Source organism: Acinonyx jubatus, chromosome C1 (assembly GCF_027475565.1).
Source record: "Acinonyx jubatus isolate Ajub_Pintada_27869175 chromosome C1, VMU_Ajub_asm_v1.0, whole genome shotgun sequence".
Taxonomy (NCBI): domain Eukaryota; kingdom Metazoa; phylum Chordata; class Mammalia; order Carnivora; family Felidae; genus Acinonyx; species Acinonyx jubatus.
This window is the reverse complement of record NC_069381.1, coordinates 20,990,554-21,008,464: the sequence shown is the minus strand read 5'-3', so window position 1 is coordinate 21,008,464 and position 17,911 is coordinate 20,990,554. Positions and strand designations below refer to the sequence as shown.

The 17,911-nt window shown below is 41.7% G+C and overlaps 1 long non-coding RNA gene across 4 annotated transcripts; it reads left to right on the top strand.

Annotated features, from left to right (window-relative positions):
• Positions 1-24: 24 nt before the first annotated feature.
• Positions 25-17,550, top strand: LOC113599458 (uncharacterized). Of its 4 annotated transcripts, XR_008293475.1 has the most exons (8): positions 25-1,966; positions 2,849-2,938; positions 8,756-9,270; positions 9,911-10,014; positions 14,389-14,507; positions 15,260-15,466; positions 16,539-16,707; positions 17,034-17,550. It is a non-coding gene; the product is annotated as an uncharacterized LOC113599458 (long non-coding RNA). The 4 variants fall into 4 exon arrangements; XR_008293472.1 differs by having other exon boundaries at positions 26-1,966; positions 16,539-17,550; XR_008293476.1 differs by lacking the exons at positions 14,389-14,507; positions 15,260-15,466; positions 16,539-16,707; positions 17,034-17,550 and having other exon boundaries at positions 29-941; positions 9,911-11,424.
• The last annotated feature ends 361 nt before the right edge of the window (positions 17,551-17,911 follow it).

Here is a 17,911-nt window from a genome sequence, read left to right as displayed (position 1 = left end):
TAAAAAGCTCCTCTTTTCTGGCTCGCAAGCAGAAGCGCATGCGCAAGATGCCTTGCTGCGGTATGGGAGATGGCGGCTTCTTTTGGAACGTTCCTCTGGGATTTACCGGTGTCGTTGATGTCATAGGCCACCCTGTAGGAAAATATTTTTTCAAGTTCGACGACCTGGAAAGTTTTGCCTTAGGAAATCTCTTGACGGGCAAAAGAGAGCCTGGGAAAGGGAGCTGCAGAAAGCAGAGGAGAGAGGGTGAAAAGACACCCTTTACTGCGAAGTATAATGTTCTGAACAATTGGGGAGCTTAGCAAAACACTTAATATTTGTTCACTTTACTGTATATATTTTACTTCAAGTTGAAAATATAGGGAGATAAGTAAATTCAACGAATGTTTGTTGAACGTTGATTTGTGTTGAGTGTATAAGGTGCGGACAAAGTGAGGACTAGAGTGAAGTGGATGAGGCACTCTCCTGGAATGAAAGAATCAAAGGGACACCAGAAATTCAGTGGCTGTTAAGGACAGCCGAAATAGGACAAGAGAAGTGACAGCCAGAGGTTGAGAGGGGCCAGAGAATCATAAAAGTAGGCATAGATTTGCCACCTCTTTGAAACATAATGTTTCCTAACAAAACCTTGGATCAAAAAGATTAATTTGGTTTGTAATGTTTCATTAATGTTTATGATGTTGAAAGAGAGCAGGAAAGTGGGTAAATAAAAATGTTGGTGCCAAAAAAGAAAGAAAGACAGTGGCTAAGATAAATAATATTTTAATGCAATATTTTACAAATTTAATGCAAACAATACTGAACAGAATATCAAAATTTAATATTTGACCGTCACAGCAGCCCTATGAGCCACGTACAATCATTACTGTAATTTCACTGATGGGGAAACCCAGGCAACGAGTTGTTAGCATACAAAGGAGTGGAGAGACTGCGATACAAACGTAAGATGGTTGACTTCAGAGCCCTCTCTCTTAATTACTGTACTGTACTTGCACTTCTAGCTCTAGTTCCCCTGCTGTTACCTACACCACCTCCCATTCATTTTTTTTAATTGAACATTTCTTGAAAGTCTAGACTGTTCCAGACTTTCTGTTAGCTGTTGACTCCATCTGTACCCTCAAAAGAGTTTATAGGCAAGTTGTGGGAATCAGAGGGTCAAACTAAGGAGCCTGTACCATGTGATTTGATTCAATAGAAAAATGAGGTATCAACAGCTCAGCTGCTTTGGAAGCAAGCAGGACACTTGATCCATCGTGGGGGCATCAATGAAGGATTCCTGGAAAAGGTCATCAAAGCCCAGAGTAACCTGAAGGATCAATAGGTGTTAGATAAAGAAGGGAGGAAAGGGAGTTTCAGGTGAGGGGAACAGCATGTACAAAAGGACACAGAGTTAAGTAGAATTAGGATATAGAATCTGAGGTTAGGGGCCAAAATAAACGAGTCCAGGGAAGGAGTAAGGCCCCAAATCCAGAAGAATTTGCATGCCGGTCTAAAGAACATTTGTGAGCTTTAAAAAGATCACCCGGGGGACCCCTGAGTGGCTCATTTGGTTAAGTGTCGGAATTTGGCTCAGGTCATGATCTCACAGTTCTTGAGTTCGAGCGTGCATCAGTCTCTGCACTGAGGAGCCTGCTTGGAATTCTCTCTCTCTCCCTTTGTCTGCTCCTTCCACTCACTCTCTCAAAATAAATAATACAAAATAAGAAGATCACCCTGGCTGCAATGTGGAGAAAAGCTTGAGAAAGGAGAGTTTGGAGAAAGAAGACCAGTGAGGAGCTTTGACGCAACTCCAGCTGAGAAATAATTGCAAGAAAAAAGAGATCTTAAAAATACAGAATGATTTGATGACTAACCAGAGCTAAAGATAGAAGGAGTCACAGGTGTCTAGATTTCTACCTTGGGTGGCCACGGTAGTGCTTTTTTTCTGAGCTAGGAAACACAAAGCAGTGTGGGTGAGGCAGGAAAGGTGAGTTCATATGTAGATACATTGAGCATGAGGTGTTTATGAAACACACAAGTGTTAGTGCCCAGCCAGAGTTAGAAGAGAGAGAGCTGGGCTGGAGGTGGTCATTTCAGAGTCAGAGCCTCATAGATGGTAGCTGAAGGCATGAGAATAATTGAGATCACCCTGAAAGAGTGTAGAACAGGAAGACAAGATGGCTAAGAAACTGGACCTTGCACAGGACTCTGATGGTTATTAAGGCTGCATATACCCCAGGGCTTAGGATGTGCCTCCTGATCTGCCTGGTGATTCACAATGTTGGGCAGAATGACAAGCTCTCAGCGTTCTAATGACTGGAGGAGGTTGCAAAATTGCTGGCCCTCTTTTTTTCATATACAGACACCAACTTTGGAAAGTCCAGTGAATTATGGGTCCTTTGAGGCACCATAGTATTTATCCAAATTTTAGCTGGCATTTCAAGGTAGGGTTAAATTAAAAAAGAAAAAGATGGACAGGAAATCTGTGAACAAAATGGTAAAACTTGGACAAAGTCTAGGAGTTACAGGGGTGGATTTTTCTGATGAGGCTGTGAGGCCTGGAGCCTAGGATGGGCCTCACTTCTGTCCTCTGCCACTACCCAGCTGTGCTACCTTGGGCAACTCACTTCCCCTCTCTGGGCCTCAGCTTCCTTTCTTGTGAAACAGAGATAAAAATAGTACTTTTTAAGGTGGAATTTGCAAAAATAAAATGAGATGTTCATGAAACACTTAGCGCAGTGGCTGGCTTATTGTAAGCAATCAATAAATGGTTGTAACTGTTATTGGTTTTATATCTTGTATCTCATTTGTGCAAGCACATTCTGTCTTATTGAATATATTTTGTGCATGTTTCATCTCCCTGGTACAGATTATGAACATCCTGAAGGGAAGAATCATCATTTTCTTCACATAATGTGTGTCTTAGCTGGAGCTGCTATACCAAAATGCCATCAAATGGGTGAGTTATAAACAATAGAAATTTATTCTTCACAGTTCTGGAGTCTAGAAGTATGACATTAGGGTACCAGCAGGGTTGGGTTCTGTGAGATCCCACTTCTGGGCTGCTGTTGCTGACTTCCTGTATCCTCACATGGTGAAGAGCAGAGTAAAGCAAACTTCTCAGGACTTTTATAAGAGGACTTTTTATGAGACCACCAATTCTATTCATGGGGGCATTTCCATCATGACCCCATCTAATCCTAATCACCTCCCAAAGGCCCCACCTCCTAGTACTGTTACATTGGAGGGTAGGGGTTCAACGTACGAATTTGGGGGGAGACACAACATTCAGTTCATAATAATGTGCTTTGTGTGTACTAGGTGTTCAAAAATTTTGTTGAAAACATCACAATTACTACCAATTATTGAACTGTTGCTCTACACCAATAACTTGTCACTATATGTGTGTAGATATGCCAAATACTGCTAAAATGTACATATTACCATCTCGATGTTACAGAAGAGGAAAAAGAGGTTTAGAGAGGTAAGGTGACTTACCCAAAGCCAAATGCCAGCAAATGGCAGAACTCATTCACAAGTTCAGTTCTTTCTGACACCAAGCTTGTCTCTTTATCATGCTTCCTTCTGAATTCCTGGGCTCTTTCTCCACAGTGAATTTCCCCAGTTACTACAGTTAGTGCCAGCAAAGGAGGAGAAAAGTTTATACATCAATGCTTCCCAGCCAGTCACCAGACTGGGCTCAAAGAGTTAGTTAGGACCAGTTTTTAAGCAGTCTTCATTGGGACAGCAGACCATCAGTATGAATTTCCAGACACATGTACCTATACACAGTTTCTTCATCAGCTCTCAAGAGTGGCCTGATGGGAATTAAGATAGATCTACACCACCATTATATGCAATGCTAGACCCTCACTCTTAGTGTTACAAGCTAATATTTCCCCAGGAATGACCTGACATTTATTGGATGATTCCTATATGTGTAGTCCTGTGGAAAAGGTATACCCATTGCTTTTCAACCTAATTAACCCCAGCATCCTCATCAGTCATGTTATCCCTCCATTCAGAGCAAAATCCAAAGTCCTCCTTATGCCTACATGATCTGCCCCCATCACATGTTACCTTTTTGACCATATTCCCACCATCCCCATCTGTGCCTGCCCCCCCCCCCCAGCCCAGCTCTAGCCACGTTCTTCTCATTGCTCTTACTTGAACATGTTAAAGATAACTCTCATCTTAAGTCTTTTGCAATTATAGGAAGTGTGCCTCCCTCATTTCCTGCTCTATTTTTCTTCATAGCACGTTTGACTAGGCAACATACTGCTTACTTACTGAATTGTTTATCCATCCCACCCCATTAAAGTCATAAGCAAGCTCCGTGAAAGCAGGGCCTTTGTTTTGTTCACTGCAGTATCCCCAGCTCCTGGAATAATGCCTGGCACAGTGCAGGCACTTGATAAATATTGTTTTTGTTGGCAGAATGATTAGTAGAAAACAGAGGTTAGCAGAAGGATTATTAAATGATTTTCTTGGTCTCCTATATTTAGCCAGCACTGGATTTGGGGGTGGGAAACCTAAGTCCTTAGATTCCAGGCCAGGGACACTGCAATTTTGCTCTAGTATGTGCTATCCAGTGTGGCAGCCACAAACCACGTGTGGTTACTAACCACTTGAAATCTGGCTAGTTCAAATTGAGATCTGCTATGGCTGTAAGATATACATGCGGTTATGAAGACTTACTATGATAAAAAGAATGTGAAGTCGTGTCATACTTTAAATTTTTTTAAGTTTGTTTATTTATTTTGAGAGAGAGAGCAAGCAGGGGAGAGACAGAGAGAGAGAGAGAGAGGGAGAGAGAGAATCCCAAGCAGGCTCTACGCTGTCAGAGTGGAGCCTGATGTGGGGCTTGAACTCATGAGCCGTGGGATCACAACCTGAGCTGAAACCAAGAGTCAGATGCTTAACCGACTGAACCCCCCCAGGAATCCTGCATAATACTTTTTAAATTGATCACGTGTTGAAATGATATTTGGGGTATTTGGAATTTAATACAATATATCATTAAGTTTAATTTCTCCCTTTTTTATTACTTTTTAAAATATAACTACTAGATTACCTTGAATTACATATGTGGCTAGCATTTTATTGCAGTTGTACAGCACTACTATAGGATCTAGATTTGAAGATGTAGCTTTAGAGCCAGACAGATCTAGGCTTGAATCCCAGACACTGCTTATGTGGCCTCAGGCAAATTATTTAACTTGTTAGGCCTTGACATGACACATACTGTATGTTGTAGGTATGTAATGAATCAGAGTTACTATTAGGGGAATGGTTTAGGAACTGGGGAATGTTTAATTTGGAAAGGACTTGAGAAGGGTGGAATATAACATCTGTCTTCAAGTATATGAAATTATGATGAAATCAGCAATGAGAGGGTGGAGAAGAGGAAGGAAGTATCTGACATTTATTGAGCATCAGGTATCAGAGACTTTATACATATTAATCTCATTTCAGTCTCATAGCACTTTAACCCACTTGACAGATGAGGGAGAAGTTAAGTTGCTTGCTAATAACTGGTAGAGTCAGTATTAAAACTCAGATCTGTCTGCCTCCAGAGATTTTGCTTACTATCCTAAGATTCTCTGATTCTAAGAAAAATTTGACTTCTTTTGTGTAGTTCCAAAGGACAGGATTAGAAATGCTGGGTGGAAATTATAGGGAGACAGATTTCAGCTTTATATGAAGAACACATATAGGGACCCCAGTGCTGGTGTCTAGGAGTGAAAATGACTGTCTGGATGAGAAGTAAACTCCCTTTCAGTAGAAGTATTGAGGCAGAGATTATGGTAGGAGGAATTCTTGCCTTGAATGGGAGATTGATCTATTCTATCACCTTGATTCTTAGACACTATTCACTCTAAGTCACAGCTTTTATGTAATAACAATTTCAGGCAATTGAGAAACAGTTCCATCTACAAGTACTATTATAAGACAAAGCCTGATAAACATGGACACAAAGTACATCTTCAAGTTGAAAAAATATGGTAGTTGAACCTTTATGACTTCAAAATTCACAGAGACATCTAGCCTTAGTAATTCTTTACCTTTGTATTTTTTTTTCATATTATGGAAACAACGGCATCATTATTAATAGTAACTACCAACAGCAAACACCCAATGACAAATAATAAATGATACAATTCTTGCTCTTAAGGAGTTTGGTTTGCTGAGAGTCCGGTAAAACATCCCAGATTATTTTGTGCCCGGTAATATTCACTGGCTGCTGACTCAAGAGTTCATCTCCCTACCCCACCCCTTGTATGACAGGCAGCATCAGCCATTTCATCCTCTTAATCTCAAGGCAAGGACCTAAGAAAGTCTGTTGCAGAAGGGCAATTGGCCTATTTACCTGCTCCTTTCCACTTAGCCCAGCCAACCTAACCCCCCGCCTCTGGTTGACCAGGTGTTGAGGTGCCTCGAGGGGATAGGCTATAATAGTTAATGTGTTACATGTATCCATAAAAGATTAAAGATTAGCCCTATTTTAGCTGAACTGTAACTGTCTGTTTGGGTTTCTCCCCTCTCAGGTCTGTCTGGGGAAGTCAGTGTGGTTTCTGCCTGAGGATAATTAACCCACTGGGTCTCGAATTCCCTAGTTGGAGGCCCTTTGACAGCTCCCTTCTAGTGCATGCTTACTGGGTACCATACCAGGCTCTGTTGGAAGCACTTTTTGTGAGTCTGGATCCCTCATTTACTCCTCATACCAGCCTTCTGGAGCAGGTGGTGGTCTTCCAGTCTCAGAGCTGGAAGCATTGTTAGTCTGCCATGTGCTGTCTTTAGAAGGAAGAGAGTTTGCTTTTGGTCCCCTAAGATTTCATCATCATTAACCCCTTCCTTGGGTCAGAGAGTCATATGCTATTATCTGCATTATCAACTCAAACATTTCCTGGAGGAGACTCTGGGTCCAGCCCAGAGGGTAGAAAGGAGCCCAAGGAGACTCCATGGAGAAGCAGAAAGGTGTGGGTTAACACACTCTTGCTTAGGGTTTAAGATGGGCCCTGGAGTCAGGCTGTTTGGGTTAAAATTCTCTCACTGTCAGGGTGCCTGGCTAGCTCAGTTGGTAGAACATATGACTCTTGATCTTAGAGTTGTGCGTTCAAGATCCACGTTGGAGGTAGAATTTACTTAAAATTTTTTTCTTAATGTTTATTTATTTATTTTTGAAAGACAGAGAGAGACAGAGCATGTGCGGGGGAGGGGCAGAGAGAGAGGGAGACACAGAATCAGAAGCGGGCTCCAGGCTCCCAGCTGTCAGCACAGAGCCTGACATGGGGCTCAAACTCACGAACCACGAGATCATGACCTGAGCAGAAGTCGGACGCTTAAGCAACTGAGCCACCCAGGTGCCCCTAAATTTTTTTTTTTTTCATTTAAAGTTTATCACTGTCTAAGCCATGTAAACTTGGGCAAGTTACTTTGCCTCTGCAAACCTCATGCCCTCATCTCTCCAGTGGAGAGAATACTAGTAATTTCCTCTAAGGTTGTTATAAGGATTGACTGATACACTTGGCAGGTGACAAGTATCAATTAAAATTTTAACTATTCCCAATATCATTGTGGGATTTGTACTCTGTTAAACATGGATTAACAAACAAGCAAACGCAGGTCACATCTGGACCCAGGTATGTACTGGTGTGTGGCCTTGAGCTGGTACTTGATTTCTCTGAATCTGTTTTCTTCCTTCCTTCCTTCCTTTCTTTCTTTCCTTCTTTCTTTCTTTCTTTTTCTTTCTTTCTTTCTCTTTCTTTCCTTTCTTTCTTTGCTTCTTTCTTTTTCTTTCTTTCTTTCTTTCTTTCTTTCCTTCTTTCTTTCCTTCTTTCTTTCTTTCTTTCTCTTTCTTTCCTTCTTTCTTTCTTTTTCTTTCCCTTTCTTTCCTTCTTAAGTAGGCTCCACACCCAACATGAGACTTGAGCTCACAACCCTGAGATCAAGAGTCATATGCTGTACCAACTGAGCTAGCCAGGCACCTCTCTCTGAGTCTTTCTTGAGAGCTTGTTTGGAGGTTCTAGCAGGGGAGCACTCTGAGTCTTTCTTAACCTGTAAAACAAGAAGATTACCTACTTGAAAATATTGCTATGAAGATAGATGATAGATAGAATATAGATGATATATACCCATAGAGATATTATGGTACTGGTGCTTAGCATGTAATAGGTGTTTTCAGACACTGCCTTTAAGTAGCCTGGCTGAGGGGGCAGGGCATAAGCATTAAAAAGAGAACTAATGTAAAGAAAATTTTAAGGAAAGTTGGTATGTCCCTGTATGGACATAGCAAGCACACTGTGACATATCGTTCAGTCAACACTTAACTGTGTGCCTGTTGTAGGCCAAGCATTGTTCTGGGCTCTTGGAATATAAGAATAAGCAGAACAGGCAGTGCTTTCTACCCATGGGTCCTGACCCCGTGCTTTAATAAAATCACCTTTTTTTTTGCTCCCAAAAAAAAAAAAAAAAAAAAAAGAACAAACAGGACAGCCTCAATCCCTCCCCTGACAGAGCCTACATTTTAGTGGAAAGAAGTGATAAAGAATTGTGTTTGACTGGCTTTTCTGCTTGCTCTTAGGGTTCTTTCTTCCCATTTCCTTGGGTGCAAGAGTGAGAATGTGGCAATGGCAACAATCATCATGGCAGAGAAAAGCTCTGCCAAAGGAGGAAGTGAGCACAGGGTCCTTCATAAGGACCAGCAACCAGGGAGCTAATTCTCAATATCGTTGTCCTTCCTGCTTGTTAATTGCTGCCATTTGTTTGTTTATAGTGAATGGAATTATCTCCATTGGCAACTATGCACCAAAAACCCATAGAAGATCCCACCTTCGTGCTATCTGCAGATGCAAGAATGGTTGAGGCCTCAGATCCCAGCTCCTACTACAGTGAGAAAAAGAGAACTAATGGTAGCCCTTAATGTGCACATAAGCATAGCAATCCCCAGTTCACCAAGTGCTTTTAATTCGTTTCAGTCCATTCTCCCACCATCAGTAGTAAGAGATAGGAAGAAGGGCAGTGTGGCAAAGGACAAAGAAGCAGACCCACGTCACCTAGGCTGAGATGCCAACTCCACCTTTGTAAGCTGGGTGACCTCAAGCAGTGACATCGTCTCCTCCAGCCATTATGAAGATAAAAGGAAATGTACATGACACATCTCGCAGGGTGGTATGTGCGGTGACTGGGTTGCTGGTATAGTGGCCGTCCCAGTTCTACGGATATGGACATGGCTCAATGGAAGTCATGAAAAAACTAAGCAAGAGCTGAGACTTTCTGAGAGATCTCCAGGTTAGAAGAATTCATCACTGTTGTCTATTCTTCCCCCAAAAGAGGCAAAAATGGGCTGGGCAGGCAATGGAGACCATACCAAAGGGGTGACTTAGGGAAAGAACTTCTCACCTTAGGCCCATAGACTTAAAAGTGAGCTTTCAGGCCCAGTTCAGCTCCCTCCCCCCAACCTGATAGAGCACATGGGGAAATCAAGGTCCAAGGAGCAGAAAGGACTTGCCTAAATGACTCAGCATAGAATGGGAAGCCCAAAAACTGGCTAGACTTTCCTCTTGCTATTTCCTTCTGAACCCAAGCTCTTTAGTTGTACAGACTTGTGGTCAGTTTTTTTTTTTTTTTTTTTTTTTTTTGGTCAGTTCTTGACCTTTCACTAGCTAGCTGTGTGATAGAACATCTCTAATGTTCAGCATCTGCATTTGTGAAATGAAATAATAGCATCTACTTCACTGGTTTGCTGTAAATATTAAATTATATGGTGCATGTTGAATGTACAATAATTTAAATATTTATACATTTTCGGGGCTCCTGGCTGGCTCAGTTGGAGGAGTGTGCAACTCTTGAGTTTAAGCTCCACATTGGGTGTAGAGATTACATAAAAAATGAAATCTTAAAAAAAATGCATACATTTCCCATTTTACAGATGAGGAACTGAGGCTTGTTGAAACTTCCCTTGGTTCTCTCTGGTCAAAGAGAGAGCCTAGAAAAATCGAAGAAACCTCTGGCTGAATATTGGTCAGGCATAGGGTGAGCCAAGATCTCCTTATACATGGTACTGGGAGCCACCTTTCTGTCCAGGAGCTAAAGAAGACACTAGCCACCCAGAGTGACCTTCCTTGTTCCTGCTGCTTCAATGCACAAACAGGTTGTGAAACATCTGGGTGGTGACTCAGCCTGGGGGCCTGTTCTGCTGGTCAGCTCAGACAGGCTAGGGCTGTTTGGTTGAGCCTCGAAAGGACATCCTGTCTAACAAACACATTGCCTGTCAAAGCCCTGACAGGGGGTGCCAAGCACAGACTGTGAACTCTAGCCCCTGAGGCGTCACAGATGATTGAACTGGGGTGCCTGAGTTGTATACAACATCTCCTTGTTGTTATTCTGACCTAATAACCAACCAGGGTCAATGTCAGGAAGAGGGAAACGTATTAGAGGCTGGGGAGCTCCTATTTCTCAAGAGGCAGTTTGAAATTGATAGCCAGGCCCTGGGCTTTTGGTGTCCCCGTTAGGCAGACCTGAGTTCAGATCCTAGCTCTGCTGTTTATTGTCCTTGTGAGCTTGGACAGGTGGTTTACTCTTGGTGGATTTCAATTTCCTTATTCTATAAAATGTCCATTTTTTCAAAATTATCTTTTAGAAATAAAAGATGTAAATTTCTTGAAACATAGGAAATTCTCCATAAATTGTTATTAGGATCCTGTGCCAAGGTCTTCCTCTTCCTCTACTCCAAACCAAAATTTTCCCTTCTGAACTGAAAGGATTTATATTGAAGAGGCACTCAGGCAGAAGTGGTAAGATAGCAACCAGATATACTCCAAGCCAGGTTTTTTCATTGCTATTCCATTGGTTACTGGATTTATTTCCTAATATTAGAATCAAGGAGTCTGGTAGACTGAAAATTGGTTCCCCAAAATATTCAGATCCTAATCTGGAACTGGTCAATGTTACCTTATATGGCAAAAGCGACTTCGTAGAAGTGATTAAATTAAGGATGTTAAGATTATCTGGGTGTGCCCTAAATGTAAGCACAGGAATCTTTAAGCGCGAATGAGTGGGGGAGGGGCAGAGAGAGAGACAGAGACACAGAATCCAAAGCAGGCTCCAGGCTCTAAGCTGTCAGCACAAAGCCTGATGCTGGGCTGAAACTCACAAACCAGGAGATCATGACCTGAGCCAAAGTCAGATGCTTAACCGACTGAGACAGTCAGGTGCCCCAGCACAGGAATCTTTATAAGAAGGAAGGAGAAGAGGGGCGCCTGGTGGCTCGGTGGGTTAAGCTAGAGGATGCTTGGTTTCAGCTCAGGTCATGATCTCACGGGTTTGTGAGTTTGAACCCTACGTCAGGCTCTGCACTGATAACACAGAGCCTACTTGGGATTTTCTCTCTGCCTCTCTCTCTCAACATAAATAAATAAACTCAAGAAAATAAATACATACATACATACATACATACATAAATAAATAAATAAAATAAAAATAAATAATGCTACATTATGCTACATGAAAGAAGCCAGTCACAAAAGGACTTCTTATTGTGTGGTTCCATTTATATAAAATGAACAAAATACACAAATCTAGAGGGACAGAAAATATATCAGTGGTTGCCTAGCACTGGGGGACGTCAGGATTGGGGGGTGATGGCTAAGAGGTATAGGGTTTCTTGCGGGGGTAATGAAAATGTTCTAAAATTGATCATGGTGATGATCGCACAACTCTGTGACTATACCAAGTTATGTAACGTTATTTATGTATGTAAGCTATATCTCAATAAAGTTGTTAAAAATAACACTAAGAGCTAACATTTAGTGAATACTTACCAGACACTGCTGTTGTTTAAGGGCCTTCTTATTTAATTCTGGAATAATAACAATGTAATAACAACTAAACTTAGCATTTGCTATATGTCAGGCACTATTTTATTTTATTATTATTATTTTTTTTTGTTTTCGAGAGGGGGGAGGGGTAGATGGAGAGAGAGAGAGAACTTCAAACAGTCTCCATGCTCAGCATAGAGCCTGATGTGGGCTTGATCCCACGAACTATGAGATCATGACTTGAGCTGAAACCAAGAGTCAGACGCTCAACTGACTGAGCCGCCCAGGCTCCCTGTCAGGCACTATTTTAAAGCATTTTACGTGCATTAACCCCTCAACCCAATAATGTAGATATTCTATAGCTCCGTTTTAAGATAAGAAAACTGAGTTGGGGCGCCTGGGTGGCTCAGTCGGTTAAGCTTCCGACTTCGGCTGAGGTCATGATCTCACAGTTTGTGAGTTCGAGCCCCACGTTGGGCTGTGTGCTGACAGCTCAGAGCCTGGAGCCTGCTTTGGATTCTGTGTCTCCTTCTCTCTCTGCCCCTCCCCCACTTGTGCTCTGTCTCTCTCTGTCCATCAAAAATAAATAAATGTAAAAAAAATTTTTTTTTAAAAATCCTGGGCCCTGTGTTCAAATTATGCCTCCACCATTTTTTATTAGCTCCGTGTCCTAGGATAGATTATGTTTCCTGTCTGACTCAGCTTTTACTTGACTTATAGATGTGTTATGAGAAACAAATGATATTATGCATATAAATGTCTACGTTTAGTGCCTGGTACATTGTAAGGACTTCATAAATATTAGTATGATTACAGAAAATTTAGAAAATATAGGTAATCAAAATGAAGAAAATACTTGACATAACCATTAATTCTACCACCATTAACACTTGCATCAATTTCAATATCTTTAGCTGCAAGTGAAATAAAAAAACAACCACAAGGAGGTACCCCTTCAAGTGTCGTGGGATCAAACCCCACATTGGGTTCTACACTGACAGCATGGAGCCTGCTTGGGATTCTCTCTCTCTCCCTCTCTCTCTCTCCCTCTCTCTCTCCCTCTCTCTCTATCCCTCTCCCACTGAGGCTCAGGCTCTCTCTCTCTTAAAATAAATTAGTGAGCATTAAAAAAAAAAAAGGAAAATAAGTGTTGGTGAGGATGTAGAGAAGTTGGAAACCCTCATACGTTGCCAGTGGGACTACCCTCTGAGGAAAACAATTTGGCAGTTCCCCAAAAAGTTAAACATAGAAATACCCTATGCCCCTGAAATTCCACTGCTAGCTATATACCCAAAATAATTGAAAACAAGCACTTAAACACGTACACACCTGTCCATAGCAGCACTAGTCACAATAGCTAACAGGTAGAAACAGTTCAAATGCTCATCAATGGATGACTGAACAAACAAATTGTGGCATATACATATAATAACATTTTTTAAATGTTTTTATTAATTTATTTTCGAGACAGAGAGAGACAGAGCATGAGCAGGGGAGGGACAGAGAGAGAGGGAGACACAGAATCTGAAGCAGGCTCCAGGCTCTGAGCTGACAGCACAGAGCCCGACGTGGGGCTCGAACCCACGGAGTGTGAGATCATGACCTGAGCTGAAGTCAGACACTCAACCGACTGAGCCACCCAGGCGCCCCAATAACATTTTATTCAGTCATAAAAATGCATGAAGTATTGACACATGCTACAACATAGATGAACCTCAAAACACGTTATGCTAAGTGAAAGAAGCCACACACAATGGGGCACATGGTTGGCTCAGTTGCTTAGGCGACTGACTTCGGCTCAGGTCATGATCTCACAGTTCGTGAGTTCGAGCTTCGCGTCAGGCTCTGTGCTGACAGCTCAGAGCCTGGAGCCTACTTCAGATTCTGTGTCTCCCCGTCTCTCTACCCCTCTCCTGCTCACGCTCTGTGTCTCTCTGTCTCTCAATAGTAAATAAACATTAAAAAGGCCATATATTGTATGATTCCATTTATATGAAACACTCAGAATGCAGAATGATGGTTCTAAGGGGCTAGGGCAAGAGGAGATGGGAGAAACTACTTAATGAGGAAGGGGTTTTACTCTGAAGTGACTAGGAAATATTTTGGAATTAGAGGAATGTTTGCACAACATTGTGAATGTACTAAATGCCCCTGAACTATGGCATTTAGAGTGGTTGATTTTATGTTATGTGAATTTCATCTCAATAAGCTATTTAAAAAACAAAAAGCTCTCAGATTTAAGCGAAATTAAGAAGAGGGCACCTGGGTGGCTCAGGTGGTTGAGCGTCCAACTTCGGCTCAGGTCATGATCTTGTGGTTCCTGAGTTCGATCCCCACATCCGGCTCGCTGTTCTCAAGCGTGTCAGCACAGAGTCCACTTCAGATCCTCTGTCCTCCTCTTTCTGCTCCTCTCCCACTTGTGCTCTCCCCCCAAAAGAGAAATATATTTAAAAAAAAAAAGAGAGAAATTAAGAGGACTTCTGGTATTATTAAGTCCTGAGGTAGAATGGCTCTAGAATTGTGTATTTCAGTACCTCAAAGATTTTATCAAGGACCAAATTTCTTTCTAGCTCTGTTTTTCCACTCTCAGTTTGTTGGCATTCCCCTCTCTTCCATACTTGAAAGATGGTTGCCATAGTTCCAAGTACCGCATGCAGATGTAACATCTAGCTCCCTTAGATTGTAGTGGAATAAAGGATACCTATTCCTGTAAGTAGCTCTCTCTCTTTTTAAGATAGCTCAATAAAAAGCTTTATTGAGATATATTTCACATAGCATACAATTCACCCATGTAAAATATACAACTCAACGACTTGAAAGACACCCACAGATTTGTGTAATCATCACCACAATCAATTTAGAACATTTTTTCACCTCAGGAAGAAATTTAGTAACCGTTAGCCTTCGTTCTCCATTTCCCCCAACATATTTGCCACCCTCAACTCTAAGCAACAACGAATCTATTTTCTGTCCCCATAGATTTGTCTGTTCTGGATGTTTTGTGTAAATGGAATCACACAATACGTGGTCTTCTGTGACTGACTTATTTCACTTAGTATAATGTCTTCAAGGTTGATTCATGTTGTAAAATGTATCAGTTCTTCATCCCTTTCTAACAATGAACAATCTTCCATTACATGGATTTTCTTTATCCATTCATCAGTTGATGGACGTTTGGGTTGCTCCCACTTTTTAGTTATTACACATTATGAAATTACGTCAATTACACAAACGTTTGTGGATAAGTTTTTGTGTAGACAGATGTTTTCACTTCTCTTAGGTGTATACCTGAGAATAGAATTGCTGGGCCATATGGTGACTCTGTATTTTACTTCTTCTAGGAACTGCCATATTGTTTTCCAAAGTGGCCGCACCATTTTATATTCCCACTAGCACTGTATGAGGATTCCAGTTTCCACATTCTTCTCCATAAGTTTTTTTTTTTTTTTTTTTTTAACTAGTAAGAAACCTTTCCTGGAAGCCCTCCAGCAGACTCTCCTTTCTGTCTCATTGGCCAGAATAATAATTCTGTTTTGGCTGCCCTGAGAGCAATTACTAGCATTTCCATGTTGGACTTAAGAGTTAAGTCTTCAGCTAAGCTCTGGATATGGACACCTGAACAAACTTGAGGTTCAATGTACAAAGAAGAGAAACAAAGGAGGTTTGGGGTAGGTAACCATATTCTGCTGTAATGTTTTTCAGGCCTGTTCCTTACAAACATATGAATATATTTTTAAACAAACAAAAAAAGATTATACTATATATATATGTATATATATATATCCACATATATATATATAATTTTGTAACTTGACTTTATTATTTGATGACATACTAGATATGTCTTCTATAACAATACATATTCATTTGTAACGTGATTTTAATGGCTGAATGACATTTGTGAGTGCTTTAAATTTTGTAACTTACAGAAGCCATTCTAAGTTTGTCTTGGCACACTTAAATTTTTTTTAATGTTTATTTTTGAGAGAGAGAGAGAGACAGACAGAGAGACAGAGCATGAGCAGGGGAAGGGCAGAGAAAGGGAGACACAGAATCTGAAGCAGGCTCCAGGTTCTGAGGTGTCAGCACAGAGCCCGACATGGGGCTCGACCTCATGGACTGCGAGATCATGACCTGAGCTGAAGTCGGATGTTTAACTGACTGAGGCACCCAGACGCCCCTGTCTTGGCACACTTAACATCAGACTCATAGAAGAATTTAAGTGTTGGTTCCGAGAGAAGGAGATGGATGATGGCAGAGACCAGTTTCTTGAATCTTCTGTCTCTTTAACTCAAAAAGTCAGGAGCCCTCTTCCCCTCTCTCCAGGAGGCACTCCCTCTGCCTTCCCACACTCTTGCTTTAATCTTCTTCACCCCCTAGGGAGCTTGCTTCAGTAATTGTCAAAACTTCTTCCTTTCCCTTCTCCCTGGCTGTTTCCCTCCTTTTCATGTCTCTAGAGCCTATGGAGAACTCCTTACAATGACATTTGAGACCCTGCATAATTGTATCAGTCAGAAATCTTCTGGTTGCAAGTGACAAAAAAGCCAATTTCATGTAACTAAAGAGGATGGGTGAAAACTTCAGGCATATCTGGATCCAGAGATTTAAAAACAATCAATCATAAAGTATTAGTCTCTCTCTCTCTCTCTCTCTCTCTCTCTCTCTCTCTCTCTCTCTAACTCACTGTCTCTCTGTCTCACTCTCTCTTCAGTCTATAAATTTGATTTTCCTTTCTCCTAGTTTCCTTGGCGAAACAGAGCTTCTTTTTCCCTCGAGAGTTCCAACACAGGTGGTGGGGAGAATCTTCATTGACCCAACTTCAGTTACATGTCCATCCTGTACCAGTCACCGTTGCATTCTAATTGGCTAGACCAGACCTGATCCTGTACCCACATCTGGAGGTACAAAGGTGAGGTCAGGTCAACCAGAACTATATAGAATGAGAGCAGGGTAAGTGGGTCTCCAGAGCAAAACAGGAGCATTCTGTTCCCAAAAGATATAAAGGAGTCTGGGTAAGTAAATGGTGACATCCTTTCTAGGATATTCAGCCTGGTATTCCGTTTGTCCCTACCTGCATGGCCATGGGGGCTGTTTAAAACTCAGTATCCATTCTGATCAGTGGCTACCTATGCCCTTCTGGTTTCAGCTATTTGGAACATTACCCCTGCCATTTCCACCAGTCTTGCTTTAATTTATTAACTTTCTCAACCAGATCATCTGTCCCTGCCCCCATAGGCACACATCCTATGGCCCAACCCAGTGGTCACCCATCTAAGGACCCTACTCTGAAGGAACAGTCTGACTGTCTACTTCCAAGCCTACCCATCTTCAAAGACCATCAGTTTAACTACCATTTATTTCCTCCATGAAGCCTTCTTGTTTGCCCCCACCTGGAACCAACCTTCGATCTGCCCTACCCCCCCGAAATGTTCTTTATTAGCACCTCTTTCATTGTCTCTTTACTTGGAATGAGACTTGTACCATCTTCACCTCCCCTCTGAGACTCTAAGTTTGTTGAAAACAAGGGCCACATCTTATTCATCTTTCTATTTCCCAAAAGTCTGTTAAAAATTTCCCCTGCCGGGGCGCCTGGGTGGCTCAGTCGGTTAAGTGTCCGACTTCAGTTCAGGTCATGATCTCGCGGTCCGTGGGTTTGAGCCCCGCTTTGGGCTCTGTGCTGACAGCTCAGAGCCTGGAGCCTGTTTCAGATTCTGTGTCTCCCTCTTTCTCTGACCCTCCCCTGTTCATGCTCTCTCTCTGTCTCAAAAATAAATAAATGTTAAAAAAAAAATTAAAAAAAAAAAATGTTCCCCTGCCATTTAATTAGTCCTGGGACACTGGGCAAAGCCTCTTTGGTCCTTGGTTTATTCTTTTATAAAATGGGATAATAATAGCCCTTGCCTCACAGTGTTTTTGTGAGGACTGACATACACACATAAATAATTTAGTGAGCATATACTATGTGTATTGGAGTCATGAGATGCCTTATAAAGGGCAAATACTTAGTGCTGGCACACCTGGAGATCAAACATCCTTTTCTAAATAGACTATGCTCCTAACTACTATTCCTAGTGGCCTCCCACATAGGAGAGGGACAGTGCCTGGCACTATTC